We start from the raw sequence: 24856 nt of genomic DNA, 5'->3' as shown, positions 1-24856 counted from the left end.
GACATAAAAAGGCGCTGCGCAGGCGAATTGCAAAAGGCATTTTTTAAATAAAATTTTGTAAATATTGATTTACAACTTCAAAGTCAGATGATAGTAAACCCACTCATTCACTGATGTAGATCAGGTATTGTTTATTTCATAATTTTGTGTGCTCCGTTTATTTCTACTGCGTAAATTACGTCTGCTTAGTTTTCATTTATAGCTTTCATGCTCACGCCACATTCCTGACAAAGTGCGTTGTATTTCTTCGCGAAGAGTAATGCAATTTCTAACCTTTCTGCTAGATACCATTTCAAATCAAAAAAATACCGTATGTTAGCATAGCTTTAATGTGATTAAAAATAGTGAGTGCTAACAGCAACACATCTAAGCTACCACTAGTTGAAGGCAACGACTGCTGCCGTCAGAAACTGACATGTGTAGTTATACGCGCAAGTGGGCTCACTACAACCGCGAAATTCTTCCCGAGAAAAGGGTGAAAGGGTCCACAGTGATTTCTGAACTGATATATAAATGGAAACAGAGTACCTACCTGGTCCACCATATAAAATCGCATATGGATTATCTGTTTCGTTGGGGAAAAAATCGCCTTGCACCGGATATCCTGTCCTATTGAGAAACTAAATATAGTTAAACATATGCCATTCCAATTAGAAGTATTAGGATGCTCTTACTTGTTTCCTTTGTAATACATTGATCTGTTGAAGTAAATTACTTCTTCTGTTATGTTGACCATTTGATCCACTCTGCATGTGACGTTCGCACCAATAGTGGAGTTGTACGTCCAAATTGGTTCACTTGTGTTCATAAACTGCAAAACAAATGAACTTCGTTAGGGCGCGCAGAGGTTCCGCATTCTGTGAACCACAAGGAAAATTCATATTTGCCTTAAGATAGCACATGTAGTTTAGTTTCGAAAGGTATGGCTTCTCTGGTAATATGAATTGTCTATCCAAAACTCCGCCAATGCTGCAGGAGTGGTGGACTTAGGGCCCCTCCCCGGCATGGGTGCCCCGGCTCTTTGCGTTAAACTATTCGTTTCGCACAAGGTTATTTCTGTCTGTCTGTCTGTCTGTCTGTCTGTCTGTCTGTCTGTCTGTCTGTCTGTCTGTCTGTCTGTCTGTCTGTCTGTCTGTCTGTCTGTCTGTCTGTCTGTCTGTCTGTCTGTCTGTCTGTCTGTCTCTCTCTCTCTCTCTCTCTCTCTCTCTCTGGCGCTTCAACGGAGTACGGTGGCTAAGCGCAAGTGTCGAGGGAAGGCGCAACTCAAAACAAAAATCAGCAAATGGTGGGGCTGGCAACGCGCTTGTTTTCGTATAGACGATGGGACCGCTAACACGTGCGTCAGCTACACCAACAGGAAGACGTGGACCTCTCCTAGCCTGCCCTCGCTCGCCGGCTCAGGCCCTATGATACAAGAATGTAGCATACCCCAATATATGATCAAGGGCACAAATGGTTCCTGAAACGTTTTTGTCGTGTGTTTAGACTTAAGGTAATATCAAGGAATGCTTTCTCACAAGAGTTTTCTGCCAGCGCACGATCATAAAGCAGGTACGAGTGGTTGAAAATTATCCCCCTCCGAATATCGCGGCCACATCTTTGCATGGTATTCTGGCTGTGAGTTAGGACTACCAAACCCGGTGGTGGGGAGAGGCAAATGTACAAATAAATGAATAAGTAATTATATATATATATATATATATATATATATATATATATATATATATATATATATATATATATATATATATATATATATATATATATATATATATATATATATGTGTTATTTTTTATCTGTACATTGTCATCAGCCGTACGGGTTTCAGTTCACTCACGCTGTGTGTGACCATCATCATCGGCTGCGCTATGTCTGCGAGGGGTCGTTTGGACAGAATGAATAAAGGCTGTCCGCACTTTGGCCAACCCGTCCCAAAGTATTTGGCCACCCCATCCCAAATGGCTAACTCAAATACCCAATGACTCTTAGTCCTCCGCAGCTGCGGAGCACCTGCACAAGGCTGTGGTCAGACCTGTACCGCAGCAGACGGTGCTAAGAATCTCTGGATCCGAACAGGCCACCAATGGAAACTGACCCTTGCAACGTTTAACACCCGAACCCTCTCGAGTGAGGCTAGCTTAGCAGAACTCTTTGAGGAAATGTCAAACATTGTTTGGGATATCATCGGCCTTAGTGAGAGTAGAAGAAGTGGTGAGACTTATACATTGCTGAATAACGGACATGTCCTCTGCTATAGAGGTCTCCTAATAAGAAGCAATACGGGGCTGGGTTCCTAATCCATAAGGACATAGCGGGCGACATTGACGAATTCTACAGCATTAATGAGAGGGCAGCTGTAATCGTAATCAAACTTAATAATAGGTATAGATTAAAGGTATTTCAAGCCTACGCTCCAACATCCACTCACGATGATGAAGAAGTATATCAGTTTTATAAAGATATAGAATTAGCGATGATAAAAGTGCAAACTCTATATACTGTATTTATGGGGTACTTCAATGCAAAAGTTGGGAAAAGCTGGCTGGTAAACAAGCAATTGGCGACTACGGCATTGATTCTAGGAACGTTAGAGGAGAGATGCTGGTGGAATTCGCAGAAAGGAATAAGCTTCGAATAATGAACACCTTTTCAAGAAAGCGTAGCAACAGAAAGCGGTCCTATAAAAGCCCTCATGGTGAAACAAGAAATCAAATTCACTTCATACTTTCTGCTGATCCCAGCATAGTGCAGAACGTAGAACTGATAGGTAGGATAAAGCGTAGTCATCATACATTAGTGAGGGCTAGGATTCACCTCAATTTGAAGATAGGAAGAGTGCAATTTGTCAGGAAGAAACAGGTCAACCTAGAGGCAGTAAGGGTAAAAGAAAACAAATTCAGGTTGGTACTTGCGAACAAATATGCAAGCTTAGAACAGAGAGATGATGATGACATAGAGCTAATGAATGAAACCGTAACTAGGATGGCTGAAGAGGCAGCAATTTAAGTGGCAGGCAAGGCACCAAGGCAACCAGTAGGTAAGCTTTCCCGGAGTAACAAAGGGCCTAATAAAGAAACGACAAAAAATGAAAGTGTCCCACTCAAGAGATAGGATAGAATTCGCAGAACTGTCAAAACTGATCAACAAGGCGAAAATAAGAGATATTCGAAACTATACGTGAGAAAGACTAAAGAAGCTTTAAAAAATGAGCGCAGCCTGAAATGGGTGAGAAAGAAACTTGCCATAAGACAAACCAAGATGTATGCACTGAAAGATAAGCAGGGTACTGTCATCAGCAATCTAGAAGATATAGTAAAAGAAGCGGAAGAATTCTATAATGACATGTACAGTACCCAGAGGAGTCAGGATTCCTCAATTAGAAACAGTAATGAACAGGATACAGGAACTCCTCCTATAACTAGCGATGAGGTCACAAGGGTCTTGCAAAACATGAAACAAGGAAGGGCGGCAGAAGAAGATGGAATAACAGTCGATTTAGTCAAAGATGGTGGAGACATAATGCGTGAAAAACTTGCGGGTTTTCACACGAAGTGTATATCGACGGCAAGGGTCCCAGAAAACTGGAAGAATGCAAACATTATACTAATCCACAAAAAGGGAGACGTAAAAGAGTTTAAAAATTGTAGGCCCATTAGCTTACTCCCAGTATTATATAAAATACTTACAAAAATAATCTCCAATAGAATAAGGGCAACAATGGACTTTAGTCAGCCAAGAGAGCAGGCTGGCTTCAGGAAGGGATACTCTACAATGCATGACATCCATGTCATCAATCAGGTTATCGAGAAATCCGCAGAGTGCAATAAGCCCCCCTATATGGCTTTCATAGATTACAAAAAGGCATTTGATTCTATAGAGATACCAGCAGTCATAGAGGCATAACGTAATCAAAGAGTACAAAACGCTTACGTAAATACCTTGAAAAATATTTGCAGAGGTTCTACAGCTACTTGAATTCTACACAAGAAAAGCAGGAAGATACCGATAAAGAAAGGAGTCAGACAGGGAGACACAATCTCTCCAATGGCTTTCACTGCGTGCTTGGAAGTATTGAACCTATTAAACTAGGAAGGCATAGGACTAAAGATCGACGGCGAATATCTCAGCAACCTTTGGTTTGCCGATGACATTGTTCTATTCAGCAACAATGCAGACGAGTTACAACAAACGTTTGAGGACATTAAAAAGGAGAGTGTAGGAGTGGTGTTGAAGGTCAATATGCAGAAGACAAAGATAATGATAAATAACCTGGCAAGGGAACACGAGTTCGGGATCGTCAGTCGAACTCTACAGTCTGTGAAAGAGCCCGTTTACCTAGTTCAATTAATCACAGGGAACCCTGATCTTGAGAAGGAAATTAACAGAAGAATAAAAATGAGTTGGATCGCATACGGCAGACATTGCCAGCTGCTGATTGGAAGCTTACCATTATCATTGAAAAGGAAGGTGTACACTCAGTGCATTTTACAAGTGCTGACATATGGGGCAGATACTTGGAGACTGACAAAGATGCTTGAGAACAAGTTAAAGGCCGCGCAAAGAGCGATGGAACAAAGATTGCTAGGCATAACGTTAAGAGACAGAAAGAGAGCGGTTTCGATCAAAGGCAAACGGGTATCGGCGATATTCTAATTGACACCAAGAGGAAAAGAGTGTAGCTGGGCAGGTGATAAAGTGCGCCGGTTAGATAGCAGTTGGGCCATTGGAGTTACAGAATGGGTACAAAGAGAAGGAAAACGAGATCGAGGACGACAAAAGACTAGGTGGAGCGATGAAACTAGGAAATCCGCGGCCGCTAGTTAGAATCGGTCCCCGCGGGACAGCGGTAATTGGAGATCGCAGGGAGAGGCCTTCGTCCTGCAGTGGACATAAAACAGGCTGATGATGATGATGGTCAGTTTTCCTCGTCGATAGCAAAAGAGGTACCCCACTGAGACATTTCTATTTCAATATTGATATTCTGTGGGGCTCGGTTATTTCCCGAGCCATTTTGTTGCTATTCTTACTAACATTTCGCATTTTTCGAATTCAGGCCGGAAACGGCACTTCTCACAGCGTAAAGTTGCCACTGACTGCTTTTGTCGCCTTGTAATGCCACTGGGAATGTGCATGTGCATGTGTGTGTGTGTGTGTGTTTGTGCTTGTGTATGTGTAGTGCCACTAGGTTTCCAACTGCGTTTGCGTGCACTTTGGCCGCTAAGCATGTGCCACGGGGTTCTAGGTTGCTATGAAGCTCATAACTTGCCATTACAAACATTCTATCTTGGTTCTTGTAAATGATACCTTCCCCTTTTTTATGACTACAGCACGGAACCTGTGCGTAACCATTTCCTTCACAACAATTGCATTATACTGTTCTTCCCATTACGTCGGCGTAAACTCCAATTACGATTGAGACTGTCTTTTTAGTGATATGTGTGTGTCCTTATGTCTGTTGCACCTATTTAGGTATTTCATAATAATTTCTGCACCGGAGAAAGAAGGAGAGCTTCTTTCGGTGTAGTTGTGTGTGTGTGGAGGGGGGGGGGGGAGCGGGTGTTCGGCTACTTCTGGAGGAGGTGGTGTTGGAGGTGTGTTATGGGGGTTTATATAAACCGCTGGCTAAGTTTCTGCCTCATTGATGATTACGTCATGGTGTGACGCAAGGACTGTCTAGCTAATTCCAGTTTTTGGAAAGATTGGATGCGCTTTGTAAACGATCACAAGGAAGAAGACAGGACAGGCGCAAAATACCTTGTGATTGTCTACAAAGCGCACCCAGTCTTTCCAAATACAATGAACCAACTTGTCCAACAATGCATTCTGCTTATTCCAGTTGACTTGAACAAAGTGAGTTCCCGCGCGCATCTTCTATGCGGATTTCTCGTTAGGCTTGACTACATAGAACTAACATTCACGGCGGACTTTGCGCAGCAGATGGAGACGCAGTGACATGACGCACAGTGTTCGCTGGCTTGTGCTACGTGAAGCGAGTTCCCTTGTTGCTCAGAGCGGATACGCAATTACAAAGTGCAAGGTAGACGTTTCATATAATATTTCGGTTTGATATTAGCATAACAACATGTAAATAGCCAACGTGTTTGGGACGTTTTTTATATAAAGCTCTGAACATTTACTTGTAGTTATCAACGGTAAATAAAGAAATGGCACTCACTCGTGAGTGGGGTGAAATTGCTTATTTGTAACATTTCCTCTACTCTACCAAAAAAAAAAAAGTTGCAAGAAAACGTTGCTAGGCACAAAACCCACGCTTTTTAGGTGAGAAGCAGAGACGGTATGACGAAACGGCAGTCGAACTCAATATGGCAGTTCTCTGATGGCTGTTTCGGTATGTTTCAAGGTGCGTTGAATTGTTTTTTCAGTGCTATTGTTCCGGATCTCGGCTTGGTAGGATATCTTCTGCTACCATTCAAGGCAAAATTTAAATAAAGCTTGGCTTCCTGACAAAAGTTAAATATTCAATTGCCGTTAAAAATGTCCTTTATTTCAAAACCACGGGTGACCGCTTTGCTCACCAAGGATATTCGTGCGGCTGGTGTTGACATCGACGAGCAGCGCTGGCGTCATTAAAAGTGTGCAGTAGCTGCTACTTAAGAAAGCATCGCTGCATCTGTGGTTTCACCTTTTTTATTGAGCCTCCACTCCTGTCGGCTCCCGTCGCACCAGGTGCGTTCCAATTGATTGAGAGGCCCCCGCTATATTTGTTTTCAGCTGTGTTTTACTGTGTTGGCACCTACATCCCAGTTGAAAAACACAACAGGAAATTTCAGCCTGTCGTATTTTGGGACGTTCGGTTGTCTCACGTCTGTTGATTAAATTTTATATCTGACGTTCTTTAGTGTGACGGCCTGTAGTTCTTGATCAAATTTAATTACAAATATACAGAGACCTCATTAAAGCTATGTAAATTTATTAGTGCAAAAAGTAAAAAGTAAAACTTCAGAAGAAAAAAAACAAAAACAATCAGCCGCGGATTCGAACTTGCGACCTGTCGATTGAAAACACTGTATATTAGTTACCACTACACCACGCCGAATTTTTCTTTCTTTTGTTACATGGGAGCAAGCTATTCAAAAAAATAAGAAAAACAAAGGGCTACAGAAATTCAAAAGTAAACACGTGCAAACGTCCAATAAAGGATCCAGTCCGGCGCTGTTTCTTGTGCAGTGTAAACAGTTGAAGGTAGGCAACAGGTCCCTGAAGAACAACCCGGTGCTTCGCGTTGGCTCAGCGTGCCTATCACACATTCTACTGCGCCAAAGGCTATGTAGGCCAAGTACCATGAACATATGATATGGCCGGTCACAGGGATCTTCAAAAGGTAGGAAACGAATATTCTATGGTGTGACATCTAAATTATTTTAGGTGTTCTTTGGAGACTGTCCCGGTGGAACACGGTATCCCTACAATCTACAAAACAGTGATCAATCATTTCAGCATGTGAATACAAGCGGCAGTTATTAGACCACGGAGCAAAACAGTCCTTTTCTAACCAGGTTTTGAAAGGAAGGGTTTCCCAATGTAACTTAAAGAAGAATGTTTTGATCCCTGAAGGAATGATTATTCGACGGACGAATTTAAGAACGTCTAGGTAATGACATTCCAAATAAGGCGAAGCATAATAGGGAAAACGAAACAATGGGTCTATGAGTGCAGCGGATTCTTTATTGCGGGAGGCAGTGAAAATGTAATCCATACTAAAGCGAGCCTTAAGAAAGGGAAAGCCATCGACAACATCCTTCGAGAAGCCCCAAGGGGCCCGTGATGCATCTCTGACAGATGACGACACAACTGTTTCTGAAAGGTAATTGATTAATCGAAGTTCTGTCAGCTCTCTTAGAAATGGACTGTTTACTTAACGAAAGAAAAGAAACCCTGAGAAAAGTTGCCAAACAACAAGTTGAACTACGCCAAGACCTCATCTCGCAAAAGAAAAAAAAAATTAACAGGTCGCATTGCCTCAACCCGTGAGCTCCAACGTAGATAGCAGGGGCGTAGCCAGTGGACGAACGGGGGGGGGCTTATGCTGCTTCGGACTCCTCCCCCTAAATTTGTTTGTGCTTTCATGTGCAACCCACCAAAACAACCCCCGGTGCCGTAAATCATGCTGCATTTTGTCTAGAACGCCCTTTTAAGCGCTTAGAAAGACATTTCATCGCCAACATTTCGAAATCGGGCTAGATTCCGCGGCAAGGCCCATGCACCGGGAGTCACATATCGTAAAGCAAGGAACTCCATCTGAGCACAGTTTCAAACGCGTTTTGATGGCGAGCTGGCCCATCGCGGCATCTCGAGGAGACCGCGGAATTTACGGAGCGCATATTTTAATTCTGAAACTTTATTGATATAAAGTTCTCATAAAGTTTTGATGCGAAAGGTGCACTGACGTTTCCAAAGTCGTGCTTTCGATTTTCAATTCTGGAATGTTGCGAGTTTAATGTTGTCATAACCATTTCGCGCTTTGGCGAATGTGCCCTGATTTTTCTGAAGGCCTACATCGGACCATACAAAGAAACAAGCCAAATCGACACGCTATCAGACAAGTTGACGAAGCACGCAGCGAGGACCGATGAGCCGAACTGTTGTGGTGGTTCATTTGTGCTGTCATCTCACAGAAAAGAATGCCAACTTTTTTTTTTTCACCTGCGCCAAAGCATTCATGTCGGGACACTAAATCCAGCATGGGTAACTACGTTCTTAATTACTTTTATACTTTGACTAATATACGCGACGACAGATTGAGCCTCTTCAATTTTTTGTTCTCCCTGCCCGGTTGAAAATAGGCCGAAATTATTAATGCTGCAGGAAACTCTAGCGGAGGAGATCGAGCTGACCGGCTTCAACTCGGTCTGCAAAGGCAATGAACCGGGCAGAGGAATTTCCACCCTAATTGACAAGAAAATTCCCTACATAGAGCACGATCTAAAATTAGGGGTGAGTAAAATTGAATACATATGGATAGAAATGATCCTAAAAAGGCACAGAGGTAGAGCGCAAAGCTTGTTCTGCCTCAGCGTATGCAGCAGTCCCAGAGAGATTAGACAGAGCTTCAGAGCAATTTTTAATAATGCCATGAGGGTAGCGAAATCTGCGACCGTCATAATAGGAGGGGACTTCAACGCCCCATACCAATCTGGGGTTTCCGCTGGAGTAGTAAGAGAAGGGAAGGAATCTGGCATCTCGCCACGGATTTAGGCCTTTCTCTTATCACGGACCCAGCCTATCCTAACAGGTGTGGCAGTTCCACGTGTAGGGACACTACACCGGACTTATCCTACACTTATAACTTACCCATGGCAGACTGCATCAACTCTGGTGCAGAACTAGGAAGCGACCATTATATACAACACATCATGGTGGAAACGACGGCGGTGGACGTAAAGCATTTGACTTACATATTTTGGGATCACATTAGATCAAGAAGCACACCTCTTTATATTTTCCTTTTTTCTTAAAGGACAATGTGGAAGCTTCTTCAATGCATATAAATTTACCTTCTTGCTTGAATATCTCCAAGCGCGCGAAGAGAGATAAAGATCTGTGACTTTATACTTCAATAAGAATTTTCGGGACACGCTTTAGAAATGCCTTATGTGAGAGTAACATTTTAATTATTTTCAATAATCTGAGCTCAACCGCCCACTTTAAAATTGCCCGTTCCGAAAACAAACCAACACCAAACAATAATTACTGAAAAATACGGGGTGCACAACAGCCGTATAGTCTAGGCAGGATAGGTAATGACACATAAATCCGATCGAGCCTTGCATGAGCTGTACCTTAAAAGCGTGTGTAGCGAAATGCGACTTTTTCGTGTTGCGCTGCAACAACAAGCTGGTAGTCACAAGTCATGGCATTCAAAACGTCAACACTGTTATCATGACGCTGCCTTGTGCACTACACTTGTGCACTGAACACACAGTTATAGTCCTCTAAGACAACCAATACATGATCAGTGCGTAAGTGCTCGGTCAATGCGAGAAAGTAGTACTGCCTCTCACGTGCTCTGCTTGGCGCTTACGTGCAAGTAAACATCGAAACTTGACTTTCCTTATTGACATCACACCATACAAGGTGCCCTTCCTCATCAGTGCACAGTCCGCGTTTTCCTCACAAATAGCATACATGCTGCAGAGATACCAATCGCGTGTCTGACACATACTTCACACTCCGAAAGAAATGAGCCCCAGCAGCCGCTGTGTTGTCATGGGATTCAATTTTTGTTTCCTGAAATGCAATAATATCTAAGGCTCAGCAGTGCAGCAAGTCTAACAACTGACCCTGCCGTCGCTTACTACGTAAGACAACGACGTTCAGTGTTCCAAGTGTTCCAAGCGTTAAGGGAAGGGCATCCGCCATTTTTTCACTGTTAAGGCGGAGCGCCTACACGTAGCGCTCCTACTTTCGTTTTGCTTGTCCCGCCCCTATGAGGAGCCGCAGCTGCAGGAACTACTTGAACTGCAGCGGTATCTGCACTCAGAGGGGCTCCATGAAGTGGTTTCTTCTCCTTCGCTGCTACGACCCTGGGCTCTTTCCCAGAGCACTCCAAATCATCCACCGGCACACCACCCTTCCCGGACACCTGTCATCTAAGTATCCTCGACAGGATAAAGCTGGTCCCGGAAATGATGATTCTGGCCCCGGAAGTGATGATTCGGCCCACGTTGCCCAAGGGTCCTTTTCACTGTTGGTCACTGTAGCTGCGTCTGCAGCTAGCCATACTTGCACCTCCTCAGCCCGGCGGTCTTCAGGAGGCGCTTCGCCAGAGTCATCTACGACCTCAAATACATTCATGAGGTGATTAACATTGGAGCCTTCATCTACTGGTTGACTACCACGAAGCTTGTCAGCATACGTGCCAACGTATGCCTCTATGTTAAGACCGTAACGGTGGCACTTCTCGCATCGTAGTGTTTATACCGTCGTCAATTGTGCCCTACCTTGCGTAGAAGAGACAAAGGAGGTCGTCCGTGAATCAAAACTAACCATTGATGTCCGAAAGTCGTCAGCAAGTAAGGAAGGGAACTGGTAGAGACGGCTTCTTTGAGTGTGAACTCTATATCGCAATTCGTCATCTGCCAAATCTGCATGCCTTCACAACGCCACATTTCTCTGGTTATGGACAGCGTCTTGTAAGAGATCCTCGGCCTAAAGCCGTTGCGATGTTTCCATGAGAGCGCATTCCGAACAGGGCTGTGCACGACGCCGGATGTGCTTCGACTTGTATATTTTGGCCGTGTCAAGAGTAAGAATTGGTCTGCGCTGGTGTTTACACTTGCACGTTGAGAGCCAAAGTGCGCTTTCACTCTGTCAAGTCAACTGACGCCTCTCTAGAAGAGCAAAAGTGCTCATACCATCGACATGTACTCCATGAAGTGCTAGAACATCAATTTCTCTTTGGGAGATTTCTATCAGTAAAGAAATTCAGAAATATATAACGGTGACCTGGGACACTGTTATGGTTGTTACTGCTTATATAGACAGCCGTCTCTCGCTCTTTACACTTTTGAGCACCCTTATAAATCGTGTGTTCAGTGCGAAATAGCTACGTAAACATTAGTGAATAAGTGTTCCTGTATATAGCGTAACGGCAGCACTTGTGCCAGATTACTGATACCCGAGCGAGACAGATTTTCACGCAACTTTGAGGAACAACGCAAAACTTTTCTGCTTGGCAAGAGCATATGCAATATTTCTGGGAAAATATTTAATGTGCCAGCGTAACAGCACGTGAAAGTTCACAGGCATGTATGCCACATCTTAAAAAAGATGGATACGCAGCCGTTCCCGCAGATGCTAGGATTTCGATCAGCGGCTGATTTCGAGGAGGGCGGTAGGGCGATTGCCGGTGCCTCGTCTTCACGGCACAATTATGACATTTGGCCACGTCGACTCTAATAACAGCGTCGGTGCTATCAGCATTGCCGGATTAAGAGAACGTACCAATGAATTCCACGCAAGAGAAAAGTACAATGTGCACCACCGATGTAAAACTGAAAGCGTCGCGACGGAAGGTGCTTCTGTCGGAACGTCTGAACTTATGTCATTTCGATAGAAAGTGTCACATGTCTAAAGCCACCACAGAAAGTGTCCGTGCTCGCAGTAAAGATAGAAAGTTCCTGTTGCAACGTCAGAACTGCTGTTACGATGGAAAGTTGTTACAACTTCCGAACACTAGGTCATCGCGACAGGAAGTTTCTGTTGCTACTTCCGAACACTTGGTCATCACGACAGAATGTTTGTGTAGCGACGTCAGAATTTCTATCTTAACATCATAAATATATGTCGCAACTACAGAACCGTAGTTGCAAATAAAATCAGGAACTTTTGTCGTATGCTTAATATTTCTGCAGTCGCGAAAGAAATTTCTACTGTCTTTTTTAACTGGGATGGACACTCCCCGCGCATTTCCATCGGTGCCGTCGTTGTGATGATCCCCATGAATTCCATGCGCGATGACACCATGGCCGCGCGCAGAATGCTGTGTGCAAATGAAAATATGTGAGCGTGAGCCTAGAATGGGGTTCGCTCTAGCGCGCGCAAGGGTGGAAAGCGGGGAGGAAGCGCGCCGTCTTTCATGGCGTGCAAGACACCGAGAGTTGGCGGGCTTTGGGGGGTGGGGAGCGTTCTATTCCTGCGGTGGCTACATATGACGCGGCTGAGCGCGGCCGCCCGAGCCATATCTTGACCGCGATCTGCGTTGAGGAGGGAGTCGAGGTTCGCCGAGGGCTGATAGCTTCGTGCACTCAATGTTTTCGCCGCTTAGTTGGCGTCGAAGCGAGAGGCGTTAGGAAGGTTAATTCGCTCGCTGCTTCTGCTGCACTTCCTCACGCCACCGTTTTGGAAGCGAATATGCTCTGTCATAGAGTGAGATCTATTCATGTTTGCCTGTGCTCGTGTGATACCATGCTTAATAATTTTGTTAGTAAGCGAATGCTTACAAGTTTATACGGCAGATAAAATTACTATCCTCACTTCGTATAGCAGTCTAATAATTTGCTGTCGTAATTGATGCTTCGCATTTCGGGCGCAGTCAAAAAGAGATGCTGCATATGTTTAATTTTACCTGACATTTTTGTATTGGTGAGAAAATCTTTTCTAGACAATGAAACTGAGAATAATTTCACCGCATACGCCATTGTTTAGTAAAGAAAAATCGTAACTGTGAGAAAGTGCAAAAATATTGTTCTCGAGTAGCAAAAGGTTGCAACTAACCAATGTTTGAAACGAACCCGATGAAATTACATCCATTATTCTCAGCTTACCAGGCAATAAATCTGCCGGACTGGACGGAATTTACCCACGCAAACTTAAGGCAAACACTGATATCTTGGTACCCATCTTATGCAAACTTTTTAATCATTCATACCCCTCTGCACTAAAGATTTCCAAAGTTGTCCTTGTATATAAGGATGGAGACTCATCCAACCCGTCAAGCTACAGGCCCATTTCTGTCCTAAGTGTTATGAATAATATTTACGAAAAGATTCTATCCAGTTATAATTGCAAATTCTTAGAAAAATATAACTTACTCTGTCAACAGCAACATGCATTTCGAAAACATCATTCAATGGCATCTGCAGTCCTAAGCCTAACTCCATAAATAAATACAGCATTACATGAAAATAAACTGGCCGCCGTTGTATTTGTTGATTTACAGAAAGCGTTTGATACCATGGATCACACTATTATGCTCAACAAATTAAGCCGCTATGGATTCCGCGGTGAAGTCTACAGCTTACTTTCCAGTTACATCGAAAACCGTCAACAAACTGTAGGTATCAATAACATAATATCATCACTTCAATATTTACAGACCCGGGTTCCTCAAGGATTCATTTTATGCCTCATGTTATTTTCGTTATACTTGAATGATTTGCCGACGGTCCTAAGTTGCTCTGATATTTTAATGTATGCAGATGACACTGCGACCATAGTAACAGCTGATAACCACGAGGAGCTAGAAGCAAAGACAAATGCTGAATTGAAAAAAAAATTCCAAGCTTTGTTTTTCACCAACAAGCTAACGATTATTTCAAGCAAAACCAAATATATAGTATTTAGCTCACGAACAAAAGTCATTGACAACTTCCAAATCAACATTTTCTTGAACGACTACTCACTCGAACGAACACACCCATTTAAGCATCTTGTTGTCATTCAAGAAGAACGTCTTCAATGGAAAAATCAAATTAGCACCGTCTGTTCGAAGTTGGCTTCTGGCTGTTGTGCATTATTATAGGCCCGCGATTGTTTTAACACACATACACTGCGTACCCTTTATTTTTCTCTTATTAACAGTCATTTAACATACTGTGTAGACTCATGGGGTTTGAGATACAACAATTACCTTGATCCTATCCAGCGATTACAAAAACGGGCTATCCGACTTATAACACTGAACCATTGAAATTATACTGAACCAAGTAAACCAATTTTCCAGTTATTAAATTTCGACCTTTTGCGGTCTTTAAATATTGCGGTGTGTGTAAACAACATAGTAAAATATAACCAATCTTTCAATGCCTCTGTTTCTCTCCTTGTCGACTCACGAGAAACCTCACGCATAGTAACTTTAATCGGCCACCGAATAATGACATCTACAGTGAAAGATTAGTGCAATTTTCAGGAGCCAAGGTTTGGAATGTTTTACCACCAGAAATAAAACAGTCCCACGAAACAAATGAAACATTGAGAACAGAGCTTACAAGCCTTATTTGATTTTTGTGACAGTCGTTTTCGGTTTGTGTTTGTTGTACTCTGTTGTTCATGACAGATCTTTAGTCATTCTGCTGTAAAATGCGCATTATCTTATTTTCTCCTCATTGTATGTTGTACTTTGGTCTTTCGCCGTTATTTTCTGCTTTACATTTTACACAAGTGCTGTGTCATTGCCATCGTGTATTTTTGTTTCTAAACGCATATTTCTACGCATATTTACACTGATGGATCTGTCCATCATTTACATTTACATTTACATTTACATTTTACACAAGTGCTGTGTCATTGCCATCGTGTATTTTTGTTTCTGAACGCATGTTTCTACGCATATTTACACTGATGGATCTGTCCTTCCAAGTAGCTCCGCGGCGGCAATCGTCATACCAGCGAAAGCTACAACAATCAAATATAAGACGACCCACGCGACAATATCGACGGCAGCAGAGCTCGCAGCGCTCTTTACTGCCCTTCATCACATTGGTGATGAACCACCACATAAATGGACAATATTCTGCTATTCGAAGGCGGCACTGCAGTCTCTACTGTCACCTTTACGACGCGGACCAAACGAACAACTAATATTCCTTATTACAGAGACGTTGCAACATATAAGTGAAGCAGGCCATGAGATAACCTTTCAGTGGCTTCCAAGTCACTGCGGGATTATCGGCAATGAACGGGCGGATCACGCTGCCCGCTCAGCCCATACTGAGGAGCGCCATGTCCCAATTCCTCATTCTAGAACTGACGCGGCACGGAAGCTCCGCCTACTTGCTCGGCAGTGCACCGCATCGCAATGGAATGAGCCACATTTAAGAAACACGCGACTGTACTCACTTGATCCAACAATAAGTCTTCGAGCGCCATCACAGCTTCGCCGTAGAGACGCCACGCTTGTGTATCGACTTTGGTTGGGCGTTGCCTTTACTAAAGCCTATGCATTCCGCATAGGCATGACCGACAGCCCAACCTGTGACCACTGCGGCCATGAAGAATCAATTGGCCATATTTTGTGTGCCTGCACGCAGTACAGTACACAGAGGGCATGCCTTCGCCACGAACTTGACCAACTGGACGACCAAGCGCTATCCGAAAAAAGAATTCTACAACACCGAAAGGACCTACCGTCACAGAAGAAGGCCGTGCAAGCGCTATTCCGCTTTTTGCGATCTACCGGCCTGTGTGAACGACTTTAACTGGAACGCCTTTTGTGTGTGTGTGCCTCCATGTGTGCGTGTTTTTTTTCCCCTTTTTTTGCGTTTTCCTCTCTGTCATCTTTCTAACCCCTATCCCCCATCCCCAGTGTAGGGTAGCAAACCGGAGACTCATATCTGGTTAACCTCCCTGCCTTTCCTCTTCATTCTCTCTCTCTCTCTGTTTCTGAACCCCACACTAGCCTGTGGCTATGGCTTCAATCAGTGTTTTTTTTTAATTATAGGCTTTTCCACTTTCAGACCTCTTTCTGAATATGAAGCACGCCGTAGTGGAGGACTCCGGAAATTTCGACCACCTGCGGTTTTTAAACGTGTACCTAAATCTAAGTACACTGGTGTTTTCGCATTTCGCCCCCATCGAAATGTGGCCGCCGTAGCCGGGATTCGATCCCGCGACCTCGTGCTCAGCAGCCCAACACCATAGCCACTGAGCAACCACGGTGGGTTTAGTCAGTGTTTTGATAATTTGTATGGCAAGAGTAGCAATAAAATGAAAATGAAAATAACATGAACTTAAAACGCTTGTGGTATAGATAATCATCATCATCATCACCAGTAGCAGCAGTCTGGCTACGCCCACTGCAGTGCAAAGACCTGTCCCATAGTTCTATAGCTACCTCGGTCACATGCTAATTGTGGCCATGTTGTCCCTGGGAACTTCTTAATCTCATCCGCCAACCTAACTTTCTGCCACCCCCTGCTACGCTTCCCTTCTCTTTGAATCCACTCCGTAACCCTTAATGACCATAAGTTATCTTCCCTCCTCATTACATGCCCTGCCCATGCCGATTTCTTTTTCTTGATTTCAAATAAGATGTCAATAACTCGCGTTTGTTCCCTCACCCAATCTGCTCTCTTCTGATCCCTTAACGTTACAGCCATCATTCTTCTTTCCATACCTCGTTGCGCCCTCCTCAATTTAGGTAGAACCCTTTTCGTAAGCCTCCAGGTTTCTGCCCCGTACGTGAGTACAGCGAAGACACAGCTATTACACTGTTATGCACTTTGCTTTTGAGGGATAATGGCAACCGGCTGTTCATGATCTGAGAATGCCTGCCAAACGCACCCCACCCCATTCTTATTCTTCTGATTACTTCAGCCTCATGATCCGGATTCGCGGTTACTACCTGCCCTAAGTAGATGTATTCCCTTACGACTTCCAGTGCCTCGCTACCTATCGTAAACTGCTGTTCTCTTCCGAGACTGTTAAACATTACTTTAGTTTTCTGCAGAATAATTTTTACACCCACCCTTCTGCTTTGCTTTTCCAGGTCAGTGAGCATGCCTTGGAATTGGTCCCCTGAGTTACTTAAGCAAGGCAATATCATCAGCGAATAGCAAGTTGCTAAGGTATTCTCCATTACCTCTTATCCCCAATTCTTCCCAATTCAGGTCTACCTCCTGTAAACACGCTCTGAATAGCATTGGAGAGATCGTATCTTCTTGCCTGACGCCCTTCTGCATTTAAATATTGTTGCTTTCGTTATGGAGAACTTCGGTGGCAGTGAAGCCGCTATAGATATCCTTCAGTATTTTTGCATACGGATAGTCTACACCCTGATTCCGTAATGCCTGCATCACTGCTGATGTTTCGGTGTAGAGAATACAGTATTCTAAACAGTAAACATTTTATGCTAAATCTATACAACGACTTGCATGGAACTAAGGTCAACTCAGTTCAGTTAATCGACGCATATCTGCCATCATGCTCTAAAGCGGGCTGTTATGATCGGCCTCAGTTTTCCATGAAGCCATCGACTAACACACCTGGCAACGGAGAGTTGCCCCACCAGCAACTCGCAGCCGTCACGCTTGATGTTCATGCCTCATCATTCACTTCTTTTCAAGACTTCAACGTCGTCCTCCTGACCGTCACGAAGTGGCCTCTTACCTGTGAAAAGGCCGTCGTCGACAACTCCCTGGGGACATCGTTGACTACAGGCGCACTACGCACAGGAGGAGCTCATTGAAGACATGGGCACCCCGAGCAGCACGCTAAGGACCAGGGGGGGGGGGGGGGGTGACAGATGGGATGAACGATTCGGTGTTTGTGACTGGCCATTAGATTACCTCAACAAGTTAAAGAGGGTTATTTAAGGTCGTCCTGTCCCACGTATTTAATCAGAACTGCTCGACGCAAGAGTCGCAACCATGTACCAATGAAGTGAATGCAATATTTGCTGTTTTTTTTTTCCATCATCACCATGCCCGGTTTCGCCGTACTTCGCTGGTCGTAGCGGTGAAGACCCACCTCAGCCCGTCGAGATCGTATCAGGGGGCTTTTCGAGGGCAATGAAGACGGATCGCAACAACGAACACAGGGTAACAGAGGGACACCTGGTCCAGCACCTAAATGACAGCACATTGACTTTGACCAATGTCATACACGTACCTATATCAAGCCTTGATGATAGTACAGCAAAGTGCAGGTACGAAAAAGAAACATTCAACAGGCAATTGAAGACGCGCTCAGGACCCGAAACTTCAACAGTTATGAAATAGACATGAACAAATGCCATCATCACCACCCTCACGAATAATACATTCGCATCAGATGTACTTAACATCGACAGGATATCGTTGCTTGACGTCCACAACGTCGAAGTGCATCTATATCTGACGTAAGTGGGGCCATTTAAAGGGAGTCACCTAAGAACTCTTTCAAAGGAACTCCGACTAGTTGTGCACATTATATTGTACACACGCGGGCCATGGGCATGATCGGTGCGTGTCTTATCCCTTTTAAGGAAGCGGCAACCTACCACGGAGTGTCACCAGAGTGTCACCGATTTTTTTATTTTTTTAATAGGTAAAGATGTGCCATAAACTGGTGCTCGGTTGTTGATACGGGTTCTCATATGGAAAGGGGGACATATACAAATTTTCAAAGGTCACACCACTGCTTTGGTGAAATTGTCGAGCGTCCACACTACTATAGGGGGCGAAGACTGTTACTGCCGGGTACCTCCCTATGAAATAGGCTAACGTTCGCTGCAGGTCTGATGCTAGGCAACTACGGGGGTTCTAGACGCATGGTAGGACACCCTCTTATTTAGAATTTGGTGACATTCGACCCCCCGACTCATTTTTGAAGACTTTCTGAGTTTTTTTACCTTGGATTTTACACAGAAAGCACAGCGGTCCCAATGATTCTCAAGCAACGCACCCCTGGAAAACTGGCCGCTTCTTCAGGGGATACTTGTACCCGTCTTGTAAACTAGTAGCTATCCGGCGGTGGGTATCAAGCCACCCATCTCCTGCATCTGAGCGAGATGTCGCCATAACCTTCTCCTTCTCTGCCCGGCAAAGGAACAGGGATGGCAAGAGCTATACCAACACGACCTGTATGGACATCCCAATGGAACAGAATGAACACAGCTCTGGACGAGCCGCATAAGTTACAGTCAGCAAAGAGATTCGCTGTGCCTACTTTATCTGGTTACGACTTGTACGCACAGTCATCGATTACGCGCTGCGTCACTAATAGAAATGGCACTTATCCCTACTACGTCACAGAAGGACATGCCGCCATACTCGTATTGAGGGTGATACCTACAAAGTAGTTGCTCATCTCGCACCTCTGCAATACAGCCAAGTGGTTGCAGCTGTGCGCGTCCCGGCCAGTGGGTGTAGGCTTGTGGTGACATCAGCCCATACAGGGTGTCCCCACTAACATGCACCAAGCTTTTAAAGTATGCAAATGCCAGATATGCGGACAGAACCAGTCTAATGTTGTTTGCCGTGTCTCGGCCGCAGTCACATTATTTTCTGCAGACCGCAGAATTACGCAGTCTTATTTAATTAATCATCTTCTAATTATTATACATATGAACACGCTCAATGAAAAAATGAAAAACTTAAACTGAAAAACATGAAAATCTTCCGATACAGCTTTCTGCTGCTCAAAACGTACTACATAAAAGTTTTTCCGAGCGTGAAAGAAGCCTGCGAATACACGCCAAGTGCCTGGAGCGGCAAGTCACGCGGAAATTTTGTCAGTGTCTCAGTGTCGCGCTTTGTCCTGATAAGCGCGAGGTCGAGGGATCTAAATCTGCCCACGGCGGCAGCATTTCGAGGGCGGTGATATGCACTGAACGCCCATGTACCGTACATTGAGTGCACATTAAGTGCACGTTAAGCACACCCACCACGATGTGCTTCGTAATCATATGCTAGTATTGGCTTGCGGAACTTACAAATTCAATTCTTTAATTGGTGATGACAATCATTTTCATCTCTTCAAATGATAAATGACTGCGTATTTTGCTACATTTCCTAAGGTTCGTACGTGTTTTTAAATGCGTAAATTTTTCTATGCCTACCCACCAGGCCGACCCATGCGCCCGTCGTCCGTCATGTAAGATGAGATCTGTGGCGCAGCCGCGAGCGAATTTACCTTGGTGCTTCCTCGCGCTTCAACGAGAACCAAGCGGCAAGGACACAGCCTACGCGAAGCTATCAGCACTGGGCGCAATCTCTCCCCATCGCAGCTCGCTTTCAATATATGCCTGCGTGGCCGTGCCGTACACAGCTGCCGCCTGAGTACCGTTGATAACGGTTCGACGCGAATTGACCAGGCGCTAAAGAGCGATAACGGCTTATAATGATCGGAAAGTAATCAACGCACCTGGCGCCGCCACCTGCAGTAGTCTGCATGTGTCAGTTCATGCGGCCTCCACACTGTCGTTTTAACGCGATAGCGTTAAGGAGCTCGTGTCGCAGAAAAGGTGGTGTCGCCGGTGTCGGCGTGGGCGGCGCTGGCCGTGAGCGAAAAATCCCGAAAGGCAATTCATAAATAAAAACAACTTGCAAGATGGGCTGCGCAGGAATCGAACCAGGGTCTCCGGAGTGTGATGCGGAGACGCTACCACTCAGCCATGAGTTCGGTGGTTTAAAGTGCGACAAAAACGCCTCTAGTGAATGCGGTGTTGCCTTACAAACGTGCCGTAGAAAGCTATGCTGCTGTCTATATCGGTAATTATGAGCATATAAATTACAGAAGTCGCATTTAAACGCATAGCGAAGTACGTTTCCGCTACATTTCTTCTGCGGTTTCCGCACACACAGAGCCATCTTGCGGCAAACACAGAAGATCCCCTTCTCTCAAAGTACGGCGCTGCCCCCACAGGTGGCGCGCCACGCGCGCATTGGGGCTGTGCAGGGACCGGTGCGAGGCGCGTCGCGGCCCGGACTCCCTCTCTCCTGACGACGCTTCGCCGTGCTCCCTCACGGGTTGCACAATCAAGCGTCCTTCCTTTCTTTAGATCACTATCTATCTATCTCTGTGCCCGTGCCGATCACGACGTTTGGCTGCCGTAGATCGTTTCATCCTCCGAGAAACCGAGTTCTTTGGTTCGTTCCGCTTGCTCAGGCGCACGTTTCGTTGCCGCGCCGAATGCTGCGTTGCTCAACGCTCACCGCGTGATTGGTGGGTGCAAAGTCGGATGCGGGGCGCCTCGCCAGTGATCGCTGTGCCGTAGCGCATCGTCTTACACCCCTTGGCGGGTGGACGAGAATGCTGTTGCGTTGCACTCTTGAAGGCGAAGCTTAAGCGTCCTCCAATTTTTTACTAGTCGGATCAAGTTTCGTAACATTTTTAATGACACCGGGCGGCGTGGAGATGAGCAAGTGGCACAGTGCTTACGCATACAAAGAGAACTCCCAGAGGAGTGTCTGAGGGAAGTTTTTGTTTACTCATGCTTCTAATTTGCATTGTAGTAATTATGGAGTTACCGTTCTTAATGTATTCCGTAAACCACAAATGTTAGCTTGATAAACATCGATAATTGTTTGTGTACTATTTCTTTGTGTTGTGAAATGACACGTTTCAATAAGTCATCATGTTTATGACACAAAAAATATTAATGTTTGCCTCGTCATAAAAACGCTTTCTCTATTGCAGGTTAATAGCAATTTTTCACGTTAGTACCACTGAGTTCCATACTCTGCCACTCACAAATGATGCACCAGAAATACATTGTTATGTGGAGCAGCTGCTGCCACTAATAACTCGAGAACGCAAGTTTCACTGATACTTATGTGGTCGCGAAATATATGGCAGTCGCGAAAGTCAGGATACAATAAAAAATATCTCTTTCTCAGATGAACTGCATAAGCAATAGCAATGGAAGGCGTAGCAGTAAGCCATCAGTTCATAATGTTTAACTTGTGTACGGTAGCACAGCTGTTACCTTTAAAGCCACGGAATCAGTGCGCCGCTAGATGGAGGAGAAGGAATAAACTTTTATTGTACAACCAGCACTTTATGATGGCCGGGCCTAAGCCTCCCTTGAAGGGACGACGAGGGCGTGCCTCGCCGCCGCCTCACGGGCGTGCTGGGTCGCCCAGGTTTGGTCGTCGAAGGTGGAGCTCTGCAGAGCCTCATGCAACCTCGACGAGACAGTCGTGGTGTTTGTGTGTACTGTGCTGGGCACTCGATGTATTATGTAGCTTAAAAATTCTTAAATTTCTGTGATAAAATCAATTGAAAGCAGCTGATGCTGTCTTCTACGCTTCAGTGAGGTCACCCCAGATTTTTCCAGAAAACAAATTGCCCAAGTTGGCTTATACAGAAGGAGCCATCAGAGACATTTAGGGAATGTCTGCTGTATGAGCACGAGCGAAATGGCAGCATTGTCTATGTACTTAAGGCGCTTTTGATATGCAATAAAAGCAGGAAACAAAAAAAGGTACAAGGAATGAAGTCGGCACTGGCCGATAAAGCAGAAAGCGTATGAATTGAATGCGTGCGAATAGTATCATGTGCCGTATACAATTTCTTGCGTATCTGCACACCTTTTACGTTACAATACATGTTGGGTGGAAAGAAAAATGACAGTTATTACCGTCCAAGCTTTATTCCGCTAGAGGACGTCCAAAAGCGATTACCAATTCGGATTCTAGAGCACACTTAATAATTGTCTCATTATAAGCTTTCGCGCTCTCCTAGGAGACATGGAATTTATTCCGATATCGCGAAAAGCACATGCGCTGAGTAGTAGCCCTGAAATTGGCACCAATTGCAAGAAATTCTTCTTTTAAGAAGTAAAGAGGATGTTTTAGTGTTTCACTCAATTTTATGGCGCATTGCTGAAATCAGTGGCTGAGGAAAAAGAGTACGTCGAAAGACGGGGCATTCTACTGCTATCGCGGGAGAGCATATCTCGAGTGTGACGTCACAGGATTTCGGCTCTTCTAGTGAGACTTTGCAGTCACCGGCTTCAATTCACAAATGGGGCATTGCGTATCGTTATCGTTTCAAAATTTCAGAACCTATTAGCATAACAGTAACAGTACAACAATATAAAAATCTGTCACACTATAATCCTAAATTGCGACGATTAAAGGGGGATTATTCATGAAAAATGAAATATTAGCAACATATCAAATAAGAAGGCATAACATATGTAACAATTGCAATTACACTAAGTCATAAGAACAGCAAATCATGTTCACAGCGTAGGCGGAAATATAGGGAGCCACCACAGAGATGCTTAAAAATACAACGGCGGCAATGGTAGCCAGCGTGCATTATTGAGCTTCAGTAAAACGTTCTTAAGTATACTACATATCTGCAAGTGCTCTGAAGCTTAGCCAGCAAGCATTTTTTGTTCACTAAACAACCATAATTTCCTTTGAAGGCCATTTGACAAACCATGTACCAAGAGGGGTGATGCAACAATGAATATTTATGGGGTTGAGAAAGTGCTAAGTGCAACGTAAAGAAATGAAGGTCTCTTACCGTTTTAATGTTAAATTCATATTGGCTCTCAGTATGGATTCTACATATCACAGTACCGAACAGCACAGCTAGTAACAGGACTACATGCAGGTGATCAACTGCCATAGTGCTCTTTCACAAGTCCACCGTCTGCGTTAGAGTAAACAGTTCTGAATTTTCAATTTGCCTGAAGGTCTATTCATCAGGCGCCGTTCTTATGTCTCTCGGTGGAAGCACCGCTGTGGTGTGTAGTGGAGGTTTTTTCTCTTGTTTTTCGTGGCATTCATTCCCAGAGACGTAGTTACTTTTGTTTCGCTATATGCTAATACGATTCTTGGAATGTTCAAAGCATGCAAAAAAAAGTAAAAGCAAAATCGCTCGAACGAACGTCATAGTTTGCACATCGCTCATCAGTTAGGCGGGAGCAAGGTGACAGAAGTTTAAGTAGATAGTTAAGCACCTGCGTGCGTTGGTAGTCTCGCAGGATTCTCCGAAGAACGCACGTAGGCGGTGCGAAAATGACTTCGAAGGCTCTCGCTGTCCACTGTGGCATTCTTTATCCCCGTTTGTGCTTCGCTGTGTTCATAACAGCACCTAGAGTCTTCTAAGAAGCTCCACAAAAGAAACAATTTTGGCAGCTCGATTAAAGCCTAAATATCGCTAATAGTCAGGGATGGTAAACATGCCCGGTTAGTGGTCTGGAGCCGCGATTGTAGTAGATTTTCTGGTGCTGACGGATTTCCTTCAGACGGCGGTGAACGGCTCTGCCGGGCACCGTCTCTGGCACCAGGTGCGTGGTGGATTCTGGGAGCAGGGTTCTCGTCAGTCTTCCCATGAGTCTCTGCGCAGTGGACTTCAGCACGGCATCCCTGGGGGTATTGCGCCACTCAAGTAAAGCCATTTGGAAGTCCGGTGTCCTATACGAGCACTTCTTTAGTAGCTTCTTACCCTCTTGGACAGCCCTTTCAATCATTCCGTTGGAGCGCGGGTACCACGGGCTCGAAGTTACGTGTGCGACACCTAATGCGCTCAGAAACTCTTTGAAGTGGTGGACGGAGCACGACGGGCAGCGAGGGACTGAGGACGCCACCCACCTGGGGACAACCACGTGTGGGCTCTTTAAATAAAGTTCGTTTCTATCAGTTTCTCTTTGGGCATTAGTACAAAACAACTCTGAAG

The 24856-nt window shown here is 44.7% G+C and overlaps 1 long non-coding RNA gene across 1 annotated transcript; it reads right to left on the bottom strand.

Annotated features, from left to right (window-relative positions):
* Positions 1 to 531: 531 nt before the first annotated feature.
* On the bottom strand, positions 532 to 23830 carry LOC126530724 (uncharacterized). The gene is made up of 3 exons (XR_007599497.2): positions 23699 to 23830; positions 675 to 811; positions 532 to 609 (listed from the first exon to the last, which is right to left on the bottom strand). It is a non-coding gene; the product is annotated as an uncharacterized lncRNA (long non-coding RNA).
* Between the last annotated feature and the right edge of the window lie 1026 nt (positions 23831 to 24856).

Source organism: Dermacentor andersoni, chromosome 7 (assembly GCF_023375885.2).
Source record: "Dermacentor andersoni chromosome 7, qqDerAnde1_hic_scaffold, whole genome shotgun sequence".
Taxonomy (NCBI): Eukaryota; Metazoa; Arthropoda; class Arachnida; order Ixodida; family Ixodidae; genus Dermacentor; species Dermacentor andersoni.
Note: the sequence above shows the minus strand (reverse complement) of the source record. Positions and strands in the feature narration are given on the sequence as shown.